Source organism: Hyperolius riggenbachi, chromosome 10 (genome assembly GCF_040937935.1).
Source record: "Hyperolius riggenbachi isolate aHypRig1 chromosome 10, aHypRig1.pri, whole genome shotgun sequence".
In the NCBI taxonomy this organism is placed as follows: Eukaryota; Metazoa; Chordata; class Amphibia; order Anura; family Hyperoliidae; genus Hyperolius; species Hyperolius riggenbachi.
The window spans coordinates 163,309,173-163,337,000 of NC_090655.1; the positions used below are offsets into that span (position 1 = coordinate 163,309,173).

The window sequence follows — 27,828 nt, forward strand, 5'->3', positions numbered from 1 at the left end:
CCTGGACATTGCACCTTTCCCTATCTCCGACCATCACCTCCTCACCTTCACCATCTCCCCATCAACAACATCTCTCCCCACCCCTCAGCCTGGTCGATGGCAGAGAGACCTCCGTAATCTCAGCCCAAATGTCCTAGCAAGTCCCCTTCTCTCCCTCTCCTCCCACCTACCCACCCTAACATGCTCAAATGAATCGGCTGCACAATATAACCTTGCCCTCTCCTCTGCTTTGGATCAAGCTGCCCCCTCAATCTCTCAATCATCCGCCCTAACAAGCCCCCCAACCTTGGCACAACACCCACACACGTAACATCAGGAAAGAAACTAGAGCAGTCGAACGGAAATGGAGGAAATCACGCCTCAATTCTGACTTCCTAGATTACAAGGCCAAATTGTTACTCTTCCACACTGCCCTCTCTGAGGCTAAACAAAGGTACTTTGCATCACTGATTGGAACCCAAGCTTCCAACCCTCGACAGCTTTTTGCTACCTTTAACTCCCTCCTCAACCCCACTCCTCCCCCTCCCAGCTCCTCCCTCTCAGCCAACGACTTTGCCAACCACTTCACCCCCAAAATTGCAACAATACGCAATGAAATTTCCCTCCTCCATCCCTCCCTTCCCAACGCCTCTCAGGTGGTCCCCTTGCCTTCCCTCCCAGCTGCTCCTCTGTCTCATCCACTCCTCACCTCTTTCGCTCCTGCCACCATTGATGAAGTCAGTCTGCTGCTAGCGGCTCCCCCCCCCCTCCTCCTCCCCCTGTGATACTGTACCCACAAATACTCTTCGTCCCCACTTCCCTGACCTGGCCCCAGTCTTCACCTCCTGTGTTCAATCTTTCCCTTTCCACAGGCATCTTCCCCAAAGCATTCAAATAGGCCACTGTACTTCCCCTGCTGAAAAAAACCCCACTCGACCCAACCCTACCCTCAAACTACCGCCCAATCTCCCTCCTTCCCTATGCTTCTAAACTCCTCGAACGCCTAGTCCACCAACGCATTACCCAATACAACACCAATACCCTACTTGACCCCCTACAGACTGGATTCCGACCTGCACACTCAACTGAAACAGCCCTCACCAAGGTGGTCAACGACCTTACCCTTGCCAGGGCCAAAGGCAGTCATTCCATCCTCCTCCTCCTTGATCTCTCTGCAGCATTTGACACTGTTGACCACCCCCTCCTCCTCCAATTACTACAATCCATGGACATCCATGGTCTTTCCTTGACCTGGATCTCCTCCTACCTATCCAATCGCTCCTTCACAACTTCCTTCAATAGCTCCTCCTAAACCGCTGCCTCCCTCGCAGTTGGGGTCCCCCAGGGCTCTGTTCTGGGCCACCTTCTTTTCTCCATATACACTTCCTCAGTTGGCAAGCTTATCTCCTCCCTGGGCTTCAAATATCACCTCTATGCCCATGACACGCAGATTTACCTCCATACCCCCGATCTCTCATCCACCACCACAAACAAGGTCTTTACGTGTCTCTCAGCAATTTCCTCCTGGATGTCTGCTAGGTTCCTGAAGCTTAACCTAGACAAAATTGAGCTCTTGATCTTTCCACCCCATGCTGCGGCACCCCTCCCAGATTTCCACCTGACAATCGATAACACAACCATTCACCCTACCTCCCAGGCCCGCTGTCTGGGTGTCACCTTGGACTCTGAACTCTCCTTCATCCCACACATAAAAAAACATCACCAGAGCCTGCAATTTCCTTCTCCGTAATATCTCCAAGATCTGCCCCTTCTTAACTCCGGACACGACCAAACTGCTCATCTATGCCCTCATCATCTCCCGCCTTGATTACTGTAACTCCCTCCTTTCTGGCTTCCCCTTGAAACGCACTGCCCCCCCCCCCCCCGCAATCAGTGATGAACGCGGCTGCAAGACTCATTCATTCTTCGCACCGTTCCGCATCCACATCTCCCCTTTGTGAATCCCTGCACTGGCTCCCTATCCGTTTCAAGATAACTTTCAAGATTCTATGCCTGGCGTATCAATCTGTGCACAAAACCTGCCCTACCTACATCTCGGAGCTTGTTAACAGGTATACACCAGGTCGCCCCTTCCGATTCTCCAACAACCTTCGACCTCACCACCCCACGCATTTCACACTCCCATGCCTGCCTGCAGGATATCTCAAGAGCTGCCCCTACCCTCTGGAACGCCCTTCCACCACCCACCAGACTTGCTCCCTCTTTCAACTCATTCAAGCAAGCCCTTAAAACCCACCTCTTTATGATGGCCTACCCACCTCCTACCACACAGTAACTCTCTACTGAATATTTATTCCACAGCCCCACCTAGTGTTTCCACCCCACCCTTTAGATTGTAAGCCTCTGGCAGGGTCCTCCATGCCCTAGTGTAATCTACAGGATCATGTACTCCTGTTCTAGGACAGCCTGTACTTGTATTACTGGGCCTACCAAACCAGCCCATATTGCATGATCATGTATTTTGTACAATTTGCATGTATAACTTTGTACTATGTTGTATAACCTTGTTATGTCTGTCATCCTTGTATATATATTTATTGTCCAGCGCTGCGTAATATGGAGGAAGAAGAAGAAGCAGAAGAAGCAGCAGCAGAAGCAGAAGAAGAAGCAGAAGAAGCAGAAGAAGAAGCAGAACAAGAAGGAGAAGAAGGGATAACAGAATAGAATATCGATCGAACGGAAAATCGACCGAAAAAGCGCATCGTGTGTACCCAGCATTAAGCTGTAAGAAAAAAGGGTTGGGCTTCATCAGGGTCTCAGTGACAAAGTACAAATACAATATTATGTTAACAGGCAAAATATTAGCCCATGGGGTCAAAATAGATTAACTCTTTGTTGCCAGCAATGCAAGTACAGAAGAGTGTCGTAACCATAGAAGTTTACTGAAAGGTAGTTGCAGGGCTGTGGAGTCGGAGTAATTTTTGGGTACCTGGAGTCGGAGTCGGGAAACAATGATAATGATTTTAAACTGTAATTAAAATAGAAAATATGATAAAATGTTCTATTTCTCAGATAATAGTCATCAGAAATTTATATATAAAGGACCTTCTCAAAAAATTAGCATATTGTGATAAAGTTCATTATTTTCTGTAATGTACTGATAAACATTAGACTTTCATATATTTTAGATTCATTACACACAACTGAAGTAGTTCAAGCCTTTTAATTGTTTTTCTTATTGATGATTTTGGCATACAGCTCATGAAAACCCAAATTTCCTATCTCAAAAAATTAGCATATTTAATCCGACCAATAAAAGAAAAGTGTTTATAAAACAAAAAAAAAAAAAGGCAACCTTCAAATAATTATGTTCAGTTATGCACTCAATACTTGGTTGGGAATCCTTTTGCAGAAATGACTGCTTCAATGTGGCGTGGCATGGAGGCAATCAGCATGTGGCACTGCTCAGGTGTCATGGAGGTCCAGGATGCTTCGATAGCGGCCTTAAGCTCATCCAGAGTGTTGGGTCTTGCGTCTCTCAACTTTCTCTTCACAATATCCCACAGATTCTCTATGGGGGTCAGGTCAGGAGAGTTGGCAGGCCAATTGAGCACAGTAATACCATGGTCAGTAAACCAGTTACCAGTGGTTTTGGCACTGTGAGCAGGTGCCAGGTCGTGCTGGAAAATTAAATCTTCATCTCCGTAAAGCTTTTCAGCAGATGGTAGCATGAAGTGCTCCAAAATCTCCTGATAGCTAGCTGCATTGACCCTGCCCTTGATAAAACACAGTGCACCAGCAGCTGACATGGCACCCCAGACCATCACTGACTGTGGGTACTTGACACTGGACTTCAGGCATTTTGGCATTTCCCTCTCTTCCTCCAGACTCTGGCACCTTGATTTCCGAATGACATGTAAAAGTTGCTTTCATCCGAAAAAAAGTACTTTGGACCACTGAGCAACAGTTCAGTGCTGCTTCTCTGTAGCCCAGGTCAGGCGCTTCTGCCGCTGTTTCTGGTTCAAAAGTGGGTTCATGCTTCCATCTGCTGAAAAGCTTTATGGAGATGAAGATTTAATTTTTCAGCACGACCTGGCACCTGCTCACAGTGCCAAAACCACTGGTAAATGGTTCACTGACCATGGTATTTCTGTGCTCAATTGGCCTGCCAACTCTCCTGACCTGAACCCCATACAGAATCTGTGGGATATTGTGAAGAGAAAGTTGAGAGACGCAAGATCTAACACTCTGGATGAGCTTAAAGCCGCTATCGAAGTATCCTGGGCCTCCATAACACCTGAGCAGTGCCACAGGCTGATTGCATCCATGCCACGCCACATTGAAGCAGTCATTTCTGCAAAAGGATTCCCGACCAAGTATTGAGTGTATAACTGAACAGAATTATTTGAAGGTTGACCTTTTTTTTTTGTTTTAAAAACACTTCTTTTATTAGTCGGATTAAAAATGCTAATTTTTTGAGATAGGAAATTTGGGTTTTCATGAGCTGTATGCAAAAATCATCAATAAGAAAAACAATAAAAGGCTTGAACTACTTCAGTTGTGTGTAATGAATCTAAAATATATGAAAGTGTAATGTTTATCAGTACATTACAGAAAATAATGCACTTTATCACAATATGCAAATTTTTTGAGAAGATCCTGTACAGTAATAGCCCTGCTTAGCTCACAAAAATGAAATAAACCAATCAAAACATAGTTACTTGTGTTGCTTCAATAAAGCAGTCCATTTATTTTTAAAGTCAGATATACATATCTGATTGTGACTGTATACGGTATATGATGTGCACACAGGAATTTCTTATACAGTACAGACCAAAAGTTTGGACACACCTTCTCATTCAAAGAGTTTTCTTTATTTACATGACTATGAACATTGTAGATTCACACTGAAGGCATCCAAACTATGAATTAACACACGTGGAAGTATAGTACATAACCAACAAGTGTGAAACAACTGAAAATATGTCATATTCTAGGTTCTTCAAAGTAGCCACCTTTTGCTTTGATTACTGCTTTGCACACTCTTGGCATTCTCTTGATGAGCTTCAAGAAGTAGTCACCTGAAATGGTTTTCACTTCACAGGTGTGCCCTGTCAGGTTTAATAAGTGGGATTTCTTGCCTTATAAATGGGGTTGGGACCATCAGTTGCATTGTGGAGAAGACAAACACAAAGGCCTCGATTCATAAAGCATTCCCGCATGCAGGAATGCTGAAAACGGCACACTTTACCGACCACACAGCAGAATCTTTATTCATAAAGGCTTTTTCCGCATGAAAAGCCGACTTTCGCGAGCAGAGTGATAAATCACCGCCTTGCGCGGTGATTATCATAGCAAAAGTAACAAGTAGTCAATTCATAAAGATTAGAGGTAGCAGTATGCGGACGGGTATTACCGCTACCTCTGATGTGGCGAGAAGCGTGCGGAATACAGTGCAGTGAATGGGACAGACCTCCCAAGCAGCTGCAGAGAGAACACCGCACGGAGGGATTCCGCCTGCTTCTCCTGTTTACGCATGTCTCCCGACAGCCTAACGCCTGCCTACAGCGGAATATCTCCGCACGCCTGTCACATCTAGCTACATTTTTATGAATTACCACCCTGAAGGCGGAAATACCGACAGCGGTGTTTCCCCGCTCGACAGCACTTTTATGAATCGAGGCCATAGTCTAAAAAAGACAAGCCCTATTAGTATCGATAAGGGGTAGTATATACCCCAAGTGGGATTAACCAAATGGTTACTAACCAGACCTCCTAAGAGTTGTGGGGTCTGTAACGTATGTTTAACCAGATAAGGTAAAAAATTACCAGAGGTGCATCACTGTGAGGGTTTTTGCTGATCCCCCCACACACCAGATCCACAAAAAAACGCGGATGGACCCCTGTAGCTGGAAAAAATCCTACCCTGGACAAATACATCAACAAATTTAGACGCCAAATCTCTGACAGGGTTCTGAATAAAAGAAAAACACTGGCTCATAACATAACATTGCAAGAACAAGCTATCACATCCCTTAAGGAGAATAAGGACATTATTATTAAACCAGCGGATAAAGGGGGTGCCATAGTCATCATGAACACCAGTGACTATATCCAGGAGGCACAAAGACAGTTGTCTAACACCATGCACTATGCCAAATTACAGGAGGACCCAACAAAAAGGTACAGGATGGCACTCAATAGGATGGTAAAGAAATTGCCCGTAAACACCAGGCTTCATGTACAGACTCTTATCCCGGAAAAGCCGAGAACCGCCTGCTTTTACATGCTTCCCAAAGTCCACAAAGAGGTGAACCCAGGCAGACCCATAATCTCAGGGAATGGAACTCTCACAGAGAATATCTCAGGGTTGTTGTAAAACATTTTGAAGCCTCTAGTCTGTAAAAGACCCAGCTACATACAGGATACTACACACCTCCTGAACCAACTGGCAGCCATTGGCCCAGTGCCCGGAGGCACCATTCTTGCCACTATGGATGTAGAGTCTCTGTACACCAAAATTCCCCACAATTATGGTATTGCGGCCTGTCGCAAATATCTTCAAGGTTTGGGCACACCTATAAACTCAATTGTTGGACTAATGAGATTCGTTCTCACCCACAATTATTTCACTTTTGGGGAGGACCTTTATTTACAGCAAATGGGAGTGGCAATGGGCTCACGGTTTGCACCGCAGTACGCAAATCTCTTCATGGCAAAGATTGAAGAAGAATACCTGAATACTTGTCATATAAAACCCATGGCCTACTTCCGTTTTATCGACGACATCTTGATCATCTGGTCTGCAAGTGAGGAGGATCTTATCCAATTTCACAGGAACTTCAATGCCTTCCATCCCACATTCAAACTGAAATTGAGCTACTCTCACAGGGAGATTAACTTTCTTGACACCACCATATACGTCAGAGAGAACAGCTTACAAACGCCCATGTACCGCAAACCGACAGATCGTCCCACATACCTCAGGTATGACAGTTTCCACCCCAAACATATAAAGAATTCCATAATTTACAGCCAGGCAATAAGATGCAATCGGATCTGTTCTGACAAGGATGACGAAGACAAACACCTGGATTACCTGAAGAAGAATTTCATAAAACAGGGATACAATCCTCTAATGGCTGAGTCCCAAATCAAGAAAACTAACAACATCCCTATAAATCAGCTCCTGGAGTACAAGCAGAGCCAGGAAGAGAGCCGTGTCCCACTGGTAGTAACCTACAGCCCACGCCTGGAAATCTTAAGAAAGATTGCAAAAGAACTTCATCCTGTTCTACACAAGAATCAGAGACTGAAAAAGATATTCCCTGAACCTCCCCTCCTAGCGTTCCGACAGCCACCCAATCTTAAGCAGATGATAGTGAGGAGTGCCTTAAATAGGCAAGAACAGAATGGAACATTCCCCTGCCGAGGGAAAAAGTGTGGGACCTGTGAACACATTCATTCCACTGTCAGGATACTAATACCAGGTACACAACAGGAATACAAAGTACAAGGCACCTTTTCCTGCGACTCATCTAATGTGGTATACGTGATCATGTGTGCAAAATGCCCCAAAGGAATTTATGTGGGAGAAACAAGTCAACCACTGCGTGATCGCATGACACACCACAGATCCACTATTAACAGCAGGAAAAAGGATATTACAAAATATACTGATCTCCCAATACCAACACACTTTTGTTTACCTGGACACAGTTTAAGCGATTTTCGCGTCACTGTATTATTGGGTGGCTTCAAATCGGGAAACATGAGACTAACACAAGAAACTAAGTTTATACATTGGTTCAAAACTGTAGAAGATGGTTTAAACAAGGACTCTAACTTCTTGTGCTGGTACGATGGGTATTAAATGCCACAATTCTTTTAATTTTAATTTTTCTATCTTTTCATTCATTTTTGTGCCATATGCTGTGTAAGATGGAATTCACTGTCACTATTCATTTTATTTGCTTTCAGGTGCTGGCTTTAAATGCCACAATTCTCTTATGGCCCGTACTCACGGGCTGCAAAAGTGGCCTGTCGCCCACACGTGAGCGTGTGGGTGACAGCTCCTCGCCAGGTCCCTCCGCGTACACGCGGAAGAGGGACCAGCGGCGCGACGGAAGCTGTCGCCGACGTTCCTCCTCCCCCCGCCGGAAGCTCCGCATACTTCATGGAGGTTGCTGTCGCTAGTCCGCGTGAGTACGGCGGCGACTGTCGCCATGCGCGTGCAACACCGCATACTCACGGGCGACCTGTCGCCGCAACACGCGCGCGCCGCGTGTTGCTGCGAGAATTGTAGCCCGTGAGTATGGGCCACTAAGCTTAGAATTAATGGTGCATGTAACCAGGCCAGTTAGCATTTGAATTCAGAATTTACGATGTCTCCCCATCACCAGAGTCTGCTTTATGTCATGTTGAGTCTGCTTTATGTCATGTCATGCCTGGGAAAGCCTCCTCAGTAACAGTTAAGGCATCTAATTACATTTATGTTTGCTAAAGCATGTTTCTCCTCTGTATGTCAGTGTATATAAGCTGTGTTTTTCAGTTTTGGTCAGGAACCAGTCCGACGAAGGCTTTTTATAAGTCGAAAGCTCACTGTTTATCTATCTCTAAGTTAGCCAATAAATGGTATCATCCTGATTCAAAACTTCTTGCTTTTACTCATGGCTAACACGGTACAACACTTTACTGCTTACACTTTAATAAAAGTGGGGTGTAGCTATCCCACAGTTGGCAAACGCAAATCACACTGGGGTAGCGGCGGAGGTATATGGGCTGCATACAACAACCTCTGACCAATTGTAAGTCAAATTAATGACGGTCAGGGAAGTGCCCAGAGTGCTACCTCACACCGCTAGATCCCAAAATAGAGGGATGATGGAGAGACAAAAATCACAAGTCGTGCATAGTGCTGTACAATAAAATAAAAAACCTTAATATGAACATATTTCACCCTAAAAGTGGGCTTCCTCAGAAGGTGCTGTACAATATATACACATGCTATACACAATATCTACATCAAACCCCCCAGCATCATAGGCAAATGCAATACTACGTATAGTGAAATACAATTGCATGGAGCAATGCAATGTGCAGTGGAATTGCAATGAAATGAAATGCTAACTCACGCTAACCGATGCCTCTACAGCTCGCTGCCATCTATCTATGTCTCTATCTATGTCTCTCTCTAAGCCAGATGTATTGTGCCAAAAACAATTCGACGCATGACCCAGTCATGCTTGGCGAAATAAAGTTTTCTGATTCTGATCATCCCCAATAGCTTAAGTCAAAGCTGCCTGTACACTGACAGGCTTCCGTTTTAAATACCTGGCAAAACAGGAAACAGGTCACACCCTGTGGGTGGGGAGCAAAGCCCCCGCCTCTCCTACAATTAGCCTCCGTACGTCCCCTTCTTATTGTATAAAAAAGGATCTAAATGTCCCCATGTCAGTCACCCCGGTAAAATAAATCCATAGCCATAAATAATAGAACCGATCCATGCGGTAGGGGCACATTATTTGTCATTGTTTGTTCAGAGGAGCGGGCAGGTACGTCACTTCCGCCCGCTGTCTCCACTGTGCTATGTTGTTGCCTTTGATAGTACCCATAGTGACAGGCACGCCCCCCTTGTTAATGCCACTTACGCCTGCAAAGCGGGCTGGCCGGCTGCGCTGTCTCCGTCATACAGGGCAGCGCATCAGAGTTTGTTGTGATGTTAGGCCCGTCTCCCCCAACCACGTCACGTCCCGTGCATCCTATTGGCCGAGCGGCCAAGGTGGCATATACATTCCATCTCCTATTGGCCAGACGGCCGTGCACGCATGTATGATTCCAAAAGATGTGATAGTCATTGCCATAGCAACTACTATGCTGGTACATAGTGCGCTCTAATGCGTACCGTGGGGGGGGGGGGGGGGGGAGGGAACCTCGCAGGGCAGCTAGAAAGTGACATGGCCCTGGTTATATGCAAATTCTGTTGAGGCATATAAAAAAAAAAAAAAACACATTGATAGCATACACTGACCCGTGGACGTAATGGGGGTGTGAATAACATGAAAGGCATACAATGACCAGGGGGCGTGAATGGGGGTATGAATCATGATCATACACTACAGGGGGGGGGGGGGGAGGAAGGAGTGTGACGTGGTCCATCCAGAATGATTCATATGTAAGTAGGGAGATGGAGGGGAAGCTAAATGCTAATGAACCAGACACGTGCAAAATGATTATGAATATCTCTATTCTGAATATCAATTACAAAAAACAAGACAAATTAAAATCTTCATTGAGGCCTCTGGGGGCAATAATATCCAAGCGAAAGATCCACTCATATTCAATTTGTATGAGTCTGCGGTCAAAATTTCCACCCCTGTTGTCCCTTTTCCAGCACTGAATCCCCCAAAAAGAAATTTCAAAACGACAGCTACCATGGAACTCATTCATGTGTCGTGCAATGGGGGTGTTGCTCTTATGTTTGATATTGCCCACATGTTCCAGGACCCTTTCCTTTAGTTGTCTGGTGGTTTTCCCAATATACCAAAGGTTACAAGGACACTTCGCTCCATAAACCACTGCCCTTGTTTTACAGATGAACGATTTAATTTCAAACGTTCTTCCATTGTGGGGGGCTGTGAAGCGTTTGACAGTAGGCACATATTTGCAAGCCTTGCACCTAGTGCACCTGAATGACCCCATAGGTTTAGGGGGTAGCCAGGTGCGGATGGATTCCATGGTATTTGAAAACGTGCTGTGGACAAGCATATCACGGAGGTTAGCCGACCTCCTATAAGTGATTGCTGGATGGGGGGGGGGGGGGGGTCAGATGTTTAATAAGATCCTTGTCTTTCTGTAAGATAGGCCAATAATGTTTAATGATATTGAATACAGAATGTGAGTGTTCAGTAAACGTCCCAATGAGTCTCGGTGTGTTCACAGCTGGTATGATATTCTGAGTGTCACGTCTAATATAAGATGTGGGCTTTTTCTTATCCATCAGGGTCTCTACTCTTGGTGTTTGCTGTGCTTATCTGTTAGCACTCTCGATTAACCGTTCAGGAAACCCCCACTGTCTAAAGCGTTTATGTAGGAGCTCACATACTTTGTTAAATGCTCTTCGCAAGTAGGAACTGTCCCACCGGTATACTCCTTCTCAAGGAGCTTGGATGGGAGCTCTCCCATTTAAGTAGTGCATTGGTGGATGTAAGTTTACGAAAGATCACTGTCTCGATGCGTCACTTATCATTAATGGAAATCGTGAGATCAAGAAAGTTGATTGTTTTGGGATGTATCTCATGGGTGAACCTCATCCCTACTTGGTTATTGTTTAATATGCTCACGAAATCTTCAAAGATAGAAATGGGACCCTCCCACAGTATTAGCACATCATCTATGAACCTGCCCCAATATAGTATGTGTGACGTAAAAAAGGACAGGTCCTCTGTGAACACCATGCGCTCCTCCCACCAGCCCAGGAACAGATTAGCATACGACGGGGCACACGCTGTCCCCATCGCACTGCCCCTGAGCTGGTGGTAGATGCGGCCTCCAAACATAAATACATTATGTGTGAGTATGAACTCAAGTAATCTGAGAAGTAGTTTATTATGTTCTTGGAGGTGTTGCCCTCTTGTGCCTAAGAAAAAATTTACAGCATCGAGACCTAGTTCATGTTGAATACTGCTGTAAAGGGCCTCTACATCAAGGCTTGCCAGACATGTAGATGGTGATACTTCCATGTCCTGTAATCTAAGTAGAACATCTTTGGTGTCTTTCAAGTAAGAGGGAAGTGCTTCTACAAAGGGTCTAAGGAATGTATCCACATACTGACTAGTGATATCGGTGAGATTGTCGCGTCCTGATACTATAGGTCTTCCTGGTGGAGGGATAACATTTTTATGGATCTTGGGAAGGGCATAAAAGACCGACATTACTGGAAATTCGGTAGATCTATATAACCTATTATAATCATCCAAGTCTAAACAACCTGCCTATCGACCCTCTTTCAAAATGGTACGTAAGATTTCACAGTGTGTTTTAATAGGATTCTTACTCAAGATGGCATATTGATCTCTGTTGTTCAATATAGTGAGACAGATCTGTTCATACATTTCCCTGTCCAACACCACGACATTCCCACCCTTGTCTGCAGGCTTTATAATGAACCGGGTATCATTTTTTAGTGTGTTAAGAGCCTGTCTCTCCTCATGGCTCAGGTTGTCACGCACTGGGACCCCTACAGTATCACTTTCCAATTTACGTAGAGCACATGTCACCATATCCACAAAGATGTGAATCTGAGGATATTGGTTAATAGATGGACAATAGGTGCTTTTGGATTTGGTTCCACTAGGTGGTGCCAATGTGGCAATACCATCTGTGTTTTCATTTAGCAATTCCTGTAGGGCGTCAAGCGCGTCTCTTTCATTCTGTGCATTTCTCTTATCTTTAGCCTCTTTCGTTTCGAACATTTTAATGAGTGTAAGTTTCCTGGCAAACAAGTGGACATCTTTTGTCCAATCAAAAGCATTAAATCTACTTGTCGGTACAAATGAAAGTCCTTTAGTCAGTAGTGAAGTCTGGAAAGATATCCAAGTAACAGATGAGAGGTTAATCACCCTCAATTGATCGGGTTCCATGCAGGTCACATCAGTTGTAGGGACAGTAGGGGTAGTACCACAGTCTATTATTGGTGGCTGGGTCTCCCTCTCCACCTGCCTGTGTAGCCCCATTGTTGTCTGTTTCTCAATGTTTGGGTATGTTCTTTTGATCTCCCTGTATGGGGTGCCTGATCCTGTGATTCTACACATATTGGCTTTGGATTGCCGGGTGGTTGGTCTAAATAAAACAATATGGTTGTCCCTAGATGGGTTTCTGGGTAAGTGCCTAGGTTTACGCTCCCTAGGTTTACGTTTGTTACGAGATCTAACCCGGGTATCTGAGGTGGAGGTGTTCGATTCACTCCCAGATTGTGTCTCTGTCTCGGAAACCCCACTAACTAGAGTACCGTCTTGCGGTGTTTGTTTGTATTTTGCCTTCTTAGGGTGCTCCGAACACCCACATTCATATGGTATGGCCTACCATCTATAGACTCTCTTACTAAAGAGGCAAGGGAGACATTTCAAGAGAGGGGGGGGATGAAGGTGTAATTGAATCAGACACAGACTGTAACAATACTGACATTGAACCTGTTTTCTCTGATATATTTAAAACCTACAAGGATTTTACTCGCTCCTCCTGGGAGGTAGCTTCTTTTAAAGTTTAACAGCATTCGGCCAGTGTTTGTTTGCATTGTGGAGAAGTCAGGAGGATACACAGCTGATAGCCCTACTGAATAGACTTATAGAATTTGTATTATGGCACAGTGTTCTCCCCAGAATTTTTTTCCAGCCGGGTGGCATGAAAAAGTAGCCGGGTGGGGAAGTAAGGTCACAATGAATGGAGGAGGGGGGTCACGCGGGGGGGCTGGGGAGTTGTGACGTACGTGTGTGTACGTGTGTACGTGTGTGTGTGTGTGTGTGTGTGTGTAGAGGATCACGAAAAAGTGTCAGGTGGGGTATTTTGATCACCCTGGGTAATAGGTATGAGAGAAGATTGTGCTGAGTGTTACTGGATGTGGAGATACCACTGACAGCTATCAGGTGCGGAGGGAGATCTCACTCTTGGTGCAGCTGATGTGGGTGAGGGGTTCATACTAGATGCCTCACACTTTGTTGCTAGTGGATTGAGGGTACATGACTGACTGCTGCTAATGGACAGAGAGCCATCTCCCTTTGGATTGTATGGAGGAGGGGTCTCGCACTGTGTGATATATATCAGCTCCTCCCTGGCTTGCATAGGCAGAACAGACCCATAGGAGTCCAGGAGAGATTTATTTATGAAGGATTGCAGTCTGGGCTTTCACAGGACACAGGACTTTCACCTCACAAGCACACATATAGAACAACAACATAGCCACTGGCTCTCACACAGTTAAGTCTGCAGTTTAAATTGCAGCTGACTCCAGACAGCATTCTATCTCTCACCGTGACCTGCCCGGGATCCTCCTGCTATAAATCACAGCCCACCACACTGCTCCGTCCTGCTGTCAGCTCCCCTATGACTCCAGCACACACGTGTTTCTCCCCTGTGCTATAAATCACAGACCACCGCACTGCTCAGTCCCGCTTTATACGCTGAACTTCGTGCACATAAATTAACACGTTCAGCCGGTCAATGATTGCGCTCTGCCCGCCTCTAGTCTCTGCCCAGCACATCCCCGCACAGCTTACACTAAAACAGTCATGAGTCTGCAGTGACAGTCAGTAGCTAGCGCTATGGTCACACCTCTTACCATACGCTGAGCCAATCAGTGCAGGAGCTCGCCGGGAAGGACGAGATCTCGTGTGCAGAGGGGAAGAAGCACATCCTGACAGCCGGGCACTTGTCAGTGAAGAGTGCGACTAGAGGTGATATCGATTTCATCAGCCGGGCGGTAACTTCACTTACCTGGGCGCTCCGCCCGGCTGATTGATCCTGGGGAGAACACTGATGGCAAGAAAAAAGCAGCTAAGTAAAGAAAAATGAGTGGCCATCATTACTTTAAGAAATGAAGGTCAGTCAGTACGAAAAATTAAGAAAACTTTGAAAGTGTCCCCAAGTGCAGTCTCAAAAACCATCAAACGATACAAAGAAACTGGCTCACATGCGGACCGCCCCAGGAAAGGAAGACCAAGAGTCACCTCTGCTGCGGAGGATAAGTTCATCAGAGTCACCAGCCTCAGAAATCGCAGGTTAACAACAGCTCAGATTAGATATCAGGTCAATGCCACACAGAGTTCTAGCAGCAGACACATCTCTAGAACAACTGTTAACCCTCTGGGCAATACAATTACATCGCCCAGGAGGGGGCGCAGCACTTTTTTTTTTATTTTTTTAAATCATGTAGTGAGCCCTGGGCTCGCTACATGATAGCCGCTGCGCAGCGGCATACCCCCACCCACTCCGATCGCCTTCGGCGATCAGAGTAAGCAGGAAATCCTGTTCAGAACGGGATTTCCTGCTGGGCTTCCCCGGTCGCCATGGCGACGGGGCGGGATGACGATACCGACGTCATGGACGTCGCGACGTCAGAGGGAGTCCCGATCCACCCCTCAGCGCTGCCTGGCACCGATTGGCCAGGCTGCGCAAGGGGTCGGGGAGGGGGGGGGCTGCGCGGCACGGCGGGTAGCAGCGGATGGGCGGCGATCGGAAGTTACATGCAAAAAAAAAATTATGCAAATCAGCCCACCAGGGCCTGAGAACTCCTCCCGCGCGACATACCCTGAGCTCAGGATTATCGCCCAGGAGGTTAAGAGGAGACTGTGTGAATCAGGCCTTCATGGCAGAATATCTGCTAGGAAACCACTAAGGACAGTCAACAAGCAGAAGAGACTTGTTTGGGTTAAAGAACACAAGGAATGGACATTAGACCAGTGAAAATCTGTGCTTTGATCTGATGAGTCCAAATTTGAGATCTTTGGTTCCAACCACGGTGTCTTTGGGTGCTGCGTCAGATGACCTGGCCTCCACAGTCACCAGACCTGAACCCAATTGAGATGGTTTGGGGTGAGCTGAACCGCAGAGTGAAGGCAAAAGGGCCAACAAGTGCTAAGCATCTCTGGGAACTCCTTCAAGACTGTTGGTAGACCATTTAAAGTGGACCCAAACCAAACATTTTTTTAATTAAAAATATTTAGTTGCACCACTCTGACGCATACAAAGATAAATAAACACTCCTTCAAACCTATGATCATTTCAGTGCATGCTTTTTACCCTTCTCTTTTCATAGCTAGGGTTATAATGGGGGCAGCCATTAGCAATTCCTCCATTGCCAGACACCATCTACTCCACCAGTTTGCCGGAAAAATGCCGGCAATTTGAAAGGAAGGGAGGGGTTCCTCCAATAAATGTAAAATATTTTATATTTGTCATCATGCAGCTGAAAAAAGGCTGCTATTTATTATAATAATTTAGAAAATACATTTTATTTCTGAAATCTTGTATTTTTAATTTGGGTCCACTTTAAGGTGACTACCTCTTGAAGCTCATCAAGAGAATGCCAAGAGTGTGCAAAGCAGTAATCAAAGCAAAAGGTGGCTGCTTTAAAGAACCTAGAATATGACATATTTTCAGTTGTTTCACACTTTTTGGTTATGTACTATACTTCCACATGTGTTAATTCATAGTTTGGATGCCTTCATTGTGAATCTACAATGTTCATAGCCATGAAAATAAAGAAAACTCTTTCAATGAGAAGGTGTGTCCAAACCTTTAGTCTGTACTGTATATACTAAATAACATCTATGCTGTAAGAATAAAGCCTGATGTGTAGCTGTGTCACAAATAGAGATGGTCAATGAGATGGAAATAATTATGCGCTGATACTGGTTTATGCACATTTATGCACTTCCTTTGCTCATGAAATCAAATCATTTGATATGTTAAAATTTGGTTTGATGACTACGAATTAAAGGGTACCTGAGACGGATGAAAAGAAAAGTTTTATACATACGTGGGGCTTCCTGGAGCCTCCTTCAGGCTAATCAGTCCCTCGATGTCCTCCTCCGCCACCTGAATCTTCTGCTATGAGTCCCAGTAATTCAGCCAGTCAGCGAAGTCCGGTCGTGTGCCGCTCCAACAGCCAGGAGCATTCTGCACCTGTGCAACAGTACTGCGCAGGTGTAGTATGCTCCCGGCGGCAGAGTGTGTGCATACGCATTACACCCAACTGGCTCAAGTACCTGGACCCATAGCAGAAGATCCAGGTGTGGAGGAGAACAGCGAGGGACTGATTAGCCTGAAGGGGGCTGGAGGAAGCCCCAGGTATGTATAAAAACTTTAATTTCATCTGTCTCAGGTTTACTTTGTTGTTACTATACATATGCAATCCCCACAGAGCTGCAGGGAATTCATTGAATTCATTGAACATTGAACACAGAGGTGTTGTCTATCAACTATAAACCTGGTTCAGATTGTACCTGAAGAATGTGTAATAGAGGAAAAATCACCTAATTCTCCTGCAGAGTACCTGCACATCACTCTTACATGTACACATAGTTACATTGCCTAGTAGGGCTGAACGATTTTCGGTTTAAATTTGAAAATCGCGATCAGGGCAATGACGATCTTGGGATCGTCAAAGCGGCGTTTTTCGCCGCTGCTGCCTGGTCAGCGCCGCTCCCTGGTCAGCGCCGCTCCCTTCCTCTGCTTGCTGCCCCCTCCTCCAGTAATTTCTCATTACAGTCGGGCTCACTGCACTGCACTACCACGCAGTGAGCCGCAGGAAAGAGCCGGAGAGCATTCTCAGCCTGTACCAGGAAGTGTGACGTCACTTCCTGGCGGCCACCGTTACTAGGCAACACTCATTGCCTCTTCCATGCGGCTCACCGTGCAATGCGGTGAGCCCGACTGTAATGGGAACTTACTGGAGGAGGGGGCTGCGAGCAGGGGAAGGGAGCGGAGCAGGTAAAGTCAGAGGGGAGGGGGGAGGGGATCTGGAGGCTGCAGCACCTACACACTGCCTAACCTGTCCTGTGGCCTCTACACACTGCCTAACCTGTCCTGTGGCCCCCTATACACTGTCTAACCTGTCCTGTGGCCCCCTATACACTGCCTAACCTGTCCCGTGGCCCTTACACACTGCCTAACCTGTCCCGTGGCCCCTACACACTGCCTAACCTGTCCCGTGGCCCCCTATACACTGCCTAACCTGTCCCGTGGCCCCCTATACACTGCCTAACCTGTCCCGTGGCCCCCTATACACTGCCTAACCTGTCCTGTGGCCCCCTATACACTGCCTAACCTGTCCCGTGGCCCCTACACACTGCCTAACCTGTCCCGTGGCCCCTACACACTGCCTAACCTGTCCCGTGGCCCCTACACACTGCCTAACCTGTCCTGTGGCCCCTACACACTGCCTAACCTGTCCCGTGGCCCCTACACACTGCCTAACCTGTCCCGTGGCCCCTACACACTGCCTAATCTGTCCAGTGGCCCCTACACACTGCCTAACCTGTCCCGTGGCCCCTACACACTGCCTAACCTGTCCCGTGGCCCCTACACACTGCCTAACCTGTCCCGTGGCCCCTACACACTGCCTAACCTGTCCCGTGGCCCCTACACACTGCATAACCTGTCCCATGGCCCCTACACACTGCCTAACCTGTCCTGTGGCCCCTATACACTGCCTAACCTGTCCCGTGGCCCCTACACACTGCCTAACCTGTCCTGTGGCCCCTACACACTGCCTAACCTGTCCTGTGGCCCCTATAGCTGGTTAAACTATACTGGGGGCAACCATATGTGGCTATCTGTACTGGGGGAACTCATACTCACCATAAGTGTGCTGATCCACTGTTGTGTAATAAAAATCGTGAATCGAATCGGAATTGCAATTTCTGACAAAAATTGTGCAATTCATTATTTTCCTAAAATCGTTCAGGCCTATTGCCTAGGGCCTATTCCATGTTCCGATTGTGCATGAAGAATGTGTTATAGAGGAAGAATCCCCTCATTCCCCTGCAGAGTACCTGCACATCACACTTACATGTACCCAGAGTTACATTGCCTATGGCCTGATAGACGTTCTTTGTTCCTGTCTGTACCTTCTACAAGTACTCTTACCAAGGACTAGTTTTAGTCTATGACTAAAAGTAATAGAGGCAGAAGATCCACCGGATATCCAGGTAACTGGTATTGTTTAAAAGGGAATACATATGGCAGCCTCCATACCCCTCTCACTTCAGTTGCCTTTTAAAATTCCTAAGCGTTGGCAGTTAAGAGATGCATTTCATGTTACATACTTTCAATCAACAAGATAGTAATATGCAAATTAGGAGGAGTCGGAGTCAGAGTCGGTGTATTATTGTACAGACTCTCCACAGCCCTGCTGGGAACAGACATTTAGGCAGAGTTCACTCATATTAAAATTTGCCTGGGATTTGCAATTTTCTGATGCAACCACCACACATGTAATGTCCCATGCTGTCCTACCTCAGTCTGCTGTTCAGCCGAGATCAGCCCTGGTAACAGGCTCAGACGGGTCCAGTCTGGGTCTTCCGTGCATGCACACGGACTGACGCGACTGAGCCGGTCACCGAGGCTGATCGCGGCTGAACAGCAGACCGTGGGAGGAACTCAGACGAGATTATGGGCTGGAGGAAGCCCCGGGTAAGTATCAAAGCGTTACAATTTGACGTCTGATACACTTTAAGATACGTTTCTACTAGAAGCATGCAAATTTGCATATTTTTCAGACATGTAATCGCATGCAAATACATGTGTCCATTTTTTTTACATGCGCAATCTTTTTTATTATTTCTATTGACATAATGCAAAAACATGCAAACAAAAATGCAACCGTGAAAACGGATGCCAAAATTGCACGTGGCCTCCAGAAAATTGTAGCACAGCTGTCTAGATTTTTCCTGGAGGCAATTTTTTGCGCCTAATGGAAACTGGTCTATTGAAATGCATTGCTTTGTGAATACACGTGCAAATCTATACAATAGCATCTAGTGGAAATGGGCCCTCAGATTCACACAATATACCACTCCATGCCACTGCTGCAAGTGCTCCTTCTTCCCTTATATTCCTTACCTACACTTTTTTTCCCCTTTTTTCTGCAGCTACTGCTGCTTCTGCCCATTTCGTGTGCCCTTCTCCCCCACCAATTAGGCAACCTGAGAGGATGTAAAGATTGTTCCTATGCCTGGTACACACCATGCAACCATGCAATTCCCGTCAGATCAACACGTCGAATTGATAATTTCCGACAGGTCCAAACAGACAAGACTAATAACATTTATATTGCGCTTTTCTCCTGGCGGACTCAAAGCACCAGAGCAGCAACCACTAAGATGTGCTCTATAGGCAGTGGCAGTGTTAGGGAGTCTTTCCCACTGTGTCCTACTGAATAGGAAAAGCCAAGTTTTTAACCCAGGTCTCCTGTGTCAGAGGCAGAGCCCTTAACCACGACATTATCCACAAACAATCAGGTTTCCGAATGTTTCTCTGATCAGGTTTCTGATCGATTTTGTACAAAAGTGATCTGAAAAATCGAACAGACCTGTCTGAAATTATCAATGCGACCGGTCAATATGACCAGAAATTGTATGTTGTGTACCAGGCATTACTGTTTGGAGATGAGTCAGGAAAGGAGAGGCAGCATTGGCTGCACAAGGAAATCAGGTGCCAGTGTTCTGCTGCACAAGAAAAATCTGGTACCAGTGTAAGAATGTAACAGTTAAAGTAATCTGCCTGTGTGAGGGATCTAATGCAGGGAATACACAATGAGCTTTTTCGGCAGATTTACTGGCTGATCGATTTCCATTCACTTCTATAAGAAAATCGATCAGAAAAAAGATCAAAATCAGATCGGACCTGTCAAACATTATCGAGCCATCTATCTGCGCAAAAAACTTGTGTATTCCCAGCATTAGGTGTATAAAAAGAAAACTGAAAAATAGTAAATATACTGTAATCTGCATTAGTAAAAAAAAAAAAAAAGGAAAGTACAATTATAATCTTCATGTATCAACAAGTTTGTTAAAGGGGTTCTGTGGAAAGTAAGAAACAAACACACAAACAAACAAACAAACAAACTGACACTTACCTGGGGCTTCTATCGGCCCCCTGTAGCTGTCATGTCCCGTGTCGTCCACCTATAATCCTCCGTTCCCCGCCACGTGTGAATTATTCTTCTAACACGAATAGTGCACTCTCCCGCTCGCATCTCCAAGAGCATACTGCGCAGGCGCAGTATGAGGTTTTCTCGTACTGCGCCTGCGCAGTAAGCTCCCGGAGAGGAGAGCAAGCTCGTGCGCGGCCACGCAAGAGGGCTACAGTCTAGGCTCCCTGTAATTGTCTATACACGCAATCATATTTTCAATAGATTCCACTATGAAATCTATTAAACCACAGCACTGCACTGTTTTATACAGTGCAACATTATGCCCCTTCAAAATACTGCCATTCCCTTGCCAGATACGATCAAAACACAGATATTTCTGGAAGAATCGATCAGAGTTTCAGAATCCACCAGGGAAAATTTATACATGAATGACCTGCTTTAATTAAGCTATTAAAGTGGACTCCGAGCACCTCTCATGGGTATGCCTTTAAGACTCCGACCAGTACTGCAAAGTAATTAAAGATGCATACCTTTCTGTAGCTTGTGCTCTCCTCTTTCATTTGATGCCTGAATCGCCGGTCTGCACCAAATAGTTTTCGTTTGATTTTAATTTAAAAATTGCGGCTGCCATCTTGGCTATGTTATAACTTCTGGGTCACCCCTGTCTTCTATGTTAGAGAAGTGCATCATTCAATGAAGCAGGAAGAGGAAGTGACACGCATTGGTCACTGCAAGAGGCTCCTCAAGAGGGGTCATAGCACGACTTTGTTGGTCGTCTGGCTTAAAGGCATGCCCATGAGAGGTGCTAGGAGTCCCTTTAAGCATTGAGCCAGTTTTCTGTGCAGAGGTCTAAACACCTAATAATTCTGATCCCAGTACAGTGCAAAGAAATCTGGGTCAGGGCTGGGGCCCACTAGAGCACTTCCTGCAGCGTTTTACACTTTCTAGTCAGTTGATGACCATGATTCCACTGTTGTGATTGTACTTTGCAGAAATTACAAACTGTGTCTGCAGCATTTTTGGAGCAAAGAATGGAGGGCCCAAAATCGCATTCCTTATAGACATTTGTTGTTTAGTGTTAAAATTGCTCTCAACATCGCTTGCATTTTTTACAGCAATTTGCATTTCCAAGAGGTCCCTAGTCCTTAGACAAAATATGAGTGGGTCCCACATTTGATCATCAAAATCTCAGAATATAATTAAAGGTCATCCGAGGTGAAAATAAACTGATGAGAAAAACAATTGTATCTATCTTCCTTCTCCTAACCAAGAAGTTTTGAATCAGGATGATACCATTTATTGGCTAACTTAGAGATGGATAAACAGTGAGCGTTCGACTTATAAAAAGCCTTCGTCGGACTGGTTCCTTCTCCTAAAAATTACTTTTTTAGATATCCCAGTTTTATTTTATATTTAAATCTAGTTTGCTGGCACCTTCATTGAAGTATGCCAGAGCTCAAATCTATGAATTATTGACCCATTTTACCTCTTTCCTGCTCTCAAAAGCCATTTACTGACAGGAAAGTGTTTTATGGCTGTAATTACTTATCAGTGAGGGTTATGCTATAGTCTGACGCAGCCCGACCCGGACAGAAACTGTCACTGGCATACCTGGTGTTTAAAGGGATGCTGTAAAGGGGGGGGGGGTTGAACTTACCCGAGGCTAATGGTCTCCCGCAGACATCCTGTGCCCGCGGAGCCACTCACCGATGCTCTGGGCCCTGCCACTGGTTTACTTCTGGAATTTCAGACTTTAGGCTAGTTACACACCAGGACGTTGCGTTTAGGGAAGTTATAGGGCACATAACGTGCCCCTAACGCAACGCCTGGTGCTCTCTGGTGTGGACGTCGGAGTGAGCCGCGTTGTGCAGCTCACTCTGGCGTCCGTGATGCATACTCTTGGACGCATGCGGCATCACGTGCTCCCGCCCGGCCAATTGTCGCACAGAGCGGCCGCTCCAGGAAGTAAACACTGCACGTCATTGAGTGCAGTGAATATTAATTAGCCATGTGCCCGGCCGCTCTCCCCTCCTCCCCAACATGACTGAGCATGTGCAAACAGTCTAACGCGGCTTAGCCGCGTAGAACGCACAGCATGCAGCACTTTGCTGCATTACAATGTAACGCAACGTGGGCAGTGTTAACAGCCCACTTGTGTTACATTGCTGTGCGTTGGGGGAGCGTTACAGGCTGCACTAACGTGCGCCTGTAACGTCCCTGTGTGCAAGAAGCCTTAAAGTCTGAAAACCACTGCCCCTGCATTGCCGTGTCCTTGATCCCGCTGATATCACCAGGAGCGTACTGCACAGGCCCAGTATGGTCTGCGACTGCACCGTATGCTCCTGGTTACATCAGCGGGAGTGAGGACACGGCAACGCAGGCGCAGTGGTTTTCAGCCTTTAAAGTCTGAAATTCCATTAGTGAACTGGAGGCGGGGCCGGAGCATCGGTGAGTGGCTGCGCCGGCACAGGATGTCTGCGGGGGACCATTAGAAGCCCCGGGTAAGTTCAACTCATTTTCCTCCAACCCCCCTACAGTATCCCTTTATCTTTTTTTCAGGTAGAAAAAAGAAAAAGGAACACAGCCTAATAATTTGTGTGCTAGGCACTGTACTTACACATGTCTATCTCATCATGTCCCCTCAGTTGTCGTTTAAATCATTTTCCCTGATTCAGTTAGCCTGGCCACCTTTTCTGTGAATACCTTCTGTAGTCAACTGAGCTGGGTGGGTGGGGGCAGTGGGGCACTAAAATCTCAGGAAACTGTTGAGGTACCTAAACTTGACAGCAATGTAACGTCTCCATGTAAGATCCTGGCCATGCAGTGAATGAATTAGCCTTGTCTTGCCAGAAGTTTGTACTTTCTATGGAAGAGGCAGTTTATGAAAAACCAGTAACACATTGTAATAATGATTCTGGAATTTCTTCAGATGTTGTTTCAATAAAATATTTGAAAGCAAACAATGATTAATCAAAATTTAAGCTAACTAAAACTCAGTCCATGCAGTTATTGAAGAAGAGCTGAGTGCACATAACAGAGAACCTCTCTACCTCCTACACATATTGCGCATAGCATACATTATGCCTTACGATAATAGAGTATACTCAGAGCACGCTTACCAGGCCACACAGGTTGCAATGGGCTCGAAATAAGACACACGAGTGGGGAAGTTATCAACAGAGGATGATGACTGCAGTTACACAAAGTTATGATCGAACGTACACTCTGTACAGGGGGACTCCTCCTATATTACACAGGAAGTACTAACTCGCCCCACTCCTTCATGATGACATCAGATGGGTGGAGAAAGCGAGAAACTGCTATTGCATATCATACACTGATATAGTGATACCAGACTTCCACGAACAGGATATTGCTTTATATTATGCGTGCTGCTGCTCGGTGAGATCTTTCTGTAATGGGAGATCTCTCTGTAATTGGGGGGGCGCTTTGGGGAGGCAGCATGGGTAGGCTGATAAAGAGCAGATAAAGGGGGAATTGTGTGATCAGGCAGGGAGACAGTAGCGGGCGGGAGATTTGTCCCTGCACAGGAAGGGGTGGCTGCTAATGGATGGATGTCTGCACATAGGGGAAGTGAGGGCTGGACGGTTGCAGGCACAGGGTTCTCGTGGAGAGAGCAAGAGGGCTGGGACTTTTAGTGTGTCTTTTTTTTCAACTCAAATAACTACCTTATGTAGAGAGTGGAGACGAACAAACACAGGGACACTAGGAGCCCAATCTGGTGTGTATTATCCTAGGGTCTCGAGGGTGAAGTAAATGCAAGTAGGTAAATACACTCATAAAACTGGGTTGTAGTGATGTCCAGTTCATGAGTGATTAGTAGGGTTGCCAGGTGTCCGGTTTTACACCGGACAGTCCGGTTTTTGTGCGCTGTGTCCGGTGCAAAAAGGCATGCTAAACCGGACAATTAAGTTGTCCGGTTTAGAGCCCCCCCGCAGCGCAGGAGGAGAACAGCGCAGCAGAGAGAGAGCTGGGAGCAGCGGTGGAGAAGGGGGGAAATCTTCCCCCCCCCCCCTTCCCTCACCTTAGGGTGCTCTCTCACTCTCCCCGCTGTCTCCTCCAGGATGATGTGCAGGCTGGCGAGTGGCTGCAGGCGGAACTTACCTCTGTGTCGCTCCAGCGCCGGAAGTTCGGGTCCCGCAGCCGCTGAGATTCGACTCAAAAAAGATCCGGATCAAAGATCCGAATCATTCATGAGCCGGACAACACTAATCAGTCTGAATAGTGTTGTCCGGCTCATGAATGATTCGAATCTTTGATCTGGATCTTTTTTGAGTCGAATCTCAGCGGCTGCGGGACCCGAACTTCCGGCGCCTGCGACACAGAGGTAAGTTCCGCCCGCAGCCACCCGCCAGCCTGCACATCATATTGGAGGAGACAGCGGGGGAGAGAGAGCACCCTAAGGTGAGGGAAGGGGGGGAGATTGCCCCCCTTCTCCACCGCTGCTCCCAGCTCTCTCTCTGCTGCACTGTTCTCCTCCTGCGGGGGGCACCTGGCTACCTAACCTATTCTGGGCACATATAGCCCCTGGCTACCTATTCCGGGCACATATACCCCCTGGCTACCTATTCTGGGCACATATACCCCCTGGCTTTATATACTGGGACATATATACCCCTGCCTACGTATACTGGGACATTTACACCCCTGCCTACATATACTGGGACATATATACCCCCTGGCTACATATACTGGGCACATATATCCCTGGCTACATATACTGGGAACACTGGCTGTTTGTCATTATGTGCATTTAGTGGTGAAAAGCTGTCTCTTTTGTGCATTTACTGGTGAAAAGCTGTCTCTTATTATGTGCATTTACTGGTGAAAAGCTGTGTCTTATTATGTGCATTTACTGGTGAAAAGCTGTCTCTTGTGCATTTACTGGGAAAAAGCTGTCTCTTATTATGTGCATTTACTGGCGAAAAGGTGTCTCTTATAATGTGCATTTACTGGTGAAAAGCTGTCTCTTATGTGCAGTTACTGGTGAAAAACTGTCTCTTATGTGCACTGGACCAGTACTACTGGTGAGGACAGTTAGTGACATGGCTATGTACTCTGTAATGTGCTGCAGAAGATGTCAGTGCGATATAAATACTATAAATTTTTTTTAAAAAAGCCCATTGCTTAGCCCCACTCTACATAAAAGTGCGCTTCTGACTCCGCCCCTAACTCCACCCCCTGTCCGGTTTTCTCCATCAGCCGACCTGGCAACCCTAGTGATTAGTTCATATGAGCCGGTGTAATGTCTGACCGCGCTGCCCGGAAGCTCCCCTCCACACTGAGTAGCACACATGCGCAGTGTGAAGTTAATTATGCTGCTGATGGTAACATAATAAATATCTCCGCTTCCACACATCCTGCACTAGTGATGGGAATTCCGTCTCTTCTCGGAGAATCGGCTCTTCTGAATCGGCTCCCATTAAAGAGCTGGCTCCTACGGCTCTGAATCGTCTCTTCATTAAATATCACTAGAAACCACTCAGAATCGGAGTAAAAGCCCCGTCTCCATGACATCTCCAGACTGCTTCTCTGACTGGGGCAATCCCTACTGCTCTGCTCCGCCCCATACACTCCTACAAGCTGCAAGAGGAGGACTACATCTCCCAGCATGCCTCAGCGCCCTTTATTACACAGCAAATCAGAGCTGTGTGGGGCGGCTGAGGCATCGGCTGTTTCAGAACTGAGAACCGGCTCTTAGAGCCGGCTCGTTCGCGAACGACCCATCACTATCCTGCACTCCTCAAATTTTCAGGGAAGGGAGGGGATCTACCTATATGCCAAATTGCAGCCCCCCCAAGCCCCGCTGGTTCAGGAGATAGATTAGAGAAACCTATCTCGAGAACCAGTGGGGCTCGGGGGCTGCAATTTGGTATAGAGGTAGTTGGGGGGATCCCCTCCCTACCCTGAAAATTTGAGGAGTGTAGGATGTGTGAAAGTGAAAATATCTATTATGTTACCATCAGCAGCATTATGAAATAGGAAATGTGGCCACACAGTCTCCTACTGCGCATTCGGGGCAGCGTAATCAGACACAACACCGGTGTTCCAACTTTTTAGCATACCCGACAGAATAGAATACAAATGCTACTGAGCATGTGGAAAGTCATGCAGGTCATACATTAACCCCATAATGCCCATCAGCAGCATTAAAGAGAATCTGTATTGTTAAAATCGCACAAAAGTAAACATACCAGTGTGTTAGGGGACATCTCCTATTACCCTCTGTCACAATTTCGCCGCTCCCCGCCGCATTAAAAGTAGTCAAAAACAGTTTTAAAAAGTTTGTTTATAAACAAACAAAATGGCCACCAAAACAGGAAGTAGATTGATGTACAGTATGTCCACACATAGAAAATACATCCATACACAAGCAGACTGTATACACCCTTCCTTTTGAATCTCAAAAGATCATTTGTGTGCTTACCTTCTGTCCCCTGCTTCTCTCATGCACGGAAGACAGCTCTGCCTGTGCCTGTGTTTGTAATTCCTTAGTATGTGTCAGCCAGCTACTTTCATAGCCTAACAGAGGAGGATTTTTATCCAGCTCTCTTCTAATACTGATAAGATAGCAGAGACGCTGCTGGCTTATGTAAATACACACACACTGGAGTGTGCATAGAGGGGCCTGGAGACTGTGCATAAACAGACCAGGAAGAGTTGGCAGCCTTCCAGACACAGGCCGACAAGTCTGACAGGGGAAAGATACATCGATTTATTACAGAGACAGTTATAGTAGAAAGTGCTGCTGTAAGGCAGAGCACATTAGAATAGCTTTAGGAACTTGTAGGATGGTAGAAAAAACGTTGTAATTTTTGGTACAGAGTCTCTTTAACCTCCTTGGCGGTATGAAAAATACCGCCAGGAGGGAGCGCAGCAGTTTTTTAAAAAAAAATTTTTTTTTTAATCATGTAGCGAGCCGAGGGCTCGCTACATGATAGCCGCTGTTGAGCGGCATCCCCCCGCCCGCTTCGATCGCCTTCGGCGATCTCCGATCAGGAAATCCCGTTCATAGAACGGGATTTCCTGGAGGGCTTCCCCCGTCGCCATGGCGTCACCGACGTCACTGACGTCGGGACGTCATTGGGAGTCCCGGGCCACCCCTCGGCGCTGCCTGGCACTGATTGGCCAGGCAGCGCTGGGGTCTGGAGGGGGGGGGGGGGCCCGCGCCGCAGCAGATAGCGGCGATCGGGCAGGGGCCGGCGGCGATCAGA

At 46.5% G+C, this 27,828-nt stretch overlaps 1 protein-coding gene across 3 annotated transcripts in view; it reads right to left on the minus strand.

Annotated features, from left to right (window-relative positions):
• TSPAN14 (tetraspanin 14) overlaps nucleotides 1-27,828 on the minus strand; it is a 276,364-nt gene that overhangs the window by 202,166 nt on the left and 46,370 nt on the right. Inside the window, exon 1 of one of the 3 annotated variants that reach the window (XM_068255100.1) lies at nucleotides 23,713-23,858. The exons of the other annotated variants lie outside the window; for them this stretch is intronic. The gene's annotated coding sequence lies outside the window, so the exon portion shown is untranslated. Of the gene's footprint in view, nucleotides 1-23,712; nucleotides 23,859-27,828 lie in introns of those variants that run through there. 3 annotated transcript variants of the gene reach the window in all.